The sequence below is a fragment of the Manis javanica genome, chromosome 7 (assembly GCF_040802235.1).
Source record: "Manis javanica isolate MJ-LG chromosome 7, MJ_LKY, whole genome shotgun sequence".
In the NCBI taxonomy this organism is placed as follows: domain Eukaryota; kingdom Metazoa; phylum Chordata; class Mammalia; order Pholidota; family Manidae; genus Manis; species Manis javanica.
The window spans coordinates 138504464-138506099 of NC_133162.1; positions in this window are offsets into that span (position 1 = coordinate 138504464).

Genomic DNA, 1636 nt, shown 5'->3' on the forward strand with positions numbered 1-1636 from the left:
AACATGAATAGATTTTTTAGCTCAATTTTTAACGTGCCCAGTAGCTTGCAGCAATAATGAACAATCATTACTGATGAGAACTGATAGGAAGGTAAGAGCCAAGATAACTGTGCCGCAGTAACCGGTACCCGAGGTCAATGAGGGAGAATCGTGGATGTGGCCAGTGACTGTAGTGGGAGCAGTTACTTCAGCGTCTCTCTGTTCCCTGGCGGGGCCTGCAGGGTGCTAGGTGGCTTTGGCATCTATGAAGTATGAATTGGCATGTGTGATCTGGAAGACCCTCATATTCTGCCCTCTCTGAGCCTCTCCAGCTGCCCTCCCACTGATGCTCCAACTCACACCCAGAACCACATGCATCTCCCCAAATTCACAGTGCTTGCTGCATGGCCCACACCCAGCCGCACTGCCCGGCCCAGTCAGCAGGCCTTTCTCATACTGTGACCCTGGAAAATGTTTTCTAATATTTCAAGATTTGGAGCTGAACTGTCCCCTCGCCTAGGCACCCTTTCCTGTGACCTGCTCAGGAAGATTCCCCTGCGCTCTGCCGGCGGTCACTCCACAGCCTGTTGGACTTCTACACGCCTCACCGAGTCTGCACTCTGTCTCCCTCTCTCTCTAATGTCAGTAAGATCAGAAATGACACATATTAAGGGCACAGATTATATTCCTTCCCCAAACAGGGTGAAATAGACCTACAACAAACTGTTGAGAACACAACAGACATCTGTACGTAGCCTCAGCTTTTCTCCATGTTGAGCCCTGAGTCACCTTCCAGGGAGGTACACTGGGTTATTGCTTCTTTATCATTGTCTCTTGTCAGATTTCTGTACGTAAGAGCTCACTGCTGTCACAAGGCACACAGTCACATCCTATGGGTGACATAATACAGGCCCGAGGCATTTCTCTGTGTGTCCCAAGGACTCGTTATGCAGAAAATGCTCTGGACAACAGCCTCCGAGGGAAGCAGAGCCTGACCATCACTGGGCTCCATCATGCCGTCCTGGGTGCTGGCATCTCCGACCAGGATGACTCTGTCCATGCATTTTATCCATAGAATGGCCAGTGTCGAAAAATAAAATATTTTGAAGTATTAAGAGAGAGAAAAGATTTATCACTTGGAATTGGGCTAAAGATGATCAACATGGGGTGCATGTGCACATGAGAATCATCATTTACTGGAAGGCACTTGGTTCAAATCACTGTTTATTGTTTATGAGCAGTCCCAGACTTAGTAATGTCACATGTCAGTTCGTGGACTTTTTTTTCTGGTAGAACTGCCAATGGCAGGCACAGAAGGTAACCCCGAGGGATGAGGTTTACCTACCCAAATGATCTCACCTCCTGCTAACATTCTTTATTTAATTGCCAGATCCTTGAACCACTTTTCCCTTTTTACCATTTACATCTTAAGTTTGGTTGATAACATCTTTGACAAGTGTTTGTTTTGTATTTTTGGAGAGTCTTTCTTTTAATCTTTTGAAGTTATACTTTAAAACTTCTCCTTTTGTCTAGGGTTTATTGGCCAGAAGGTCAAAAGGCAAAGGATTTGAGGTAAATGGTGTTTTCATTCATCTATTTTTAGTATATTGCAATATATTGCAGCTTTTATGTGCCTGGTTAAATGAATGTGTAAATT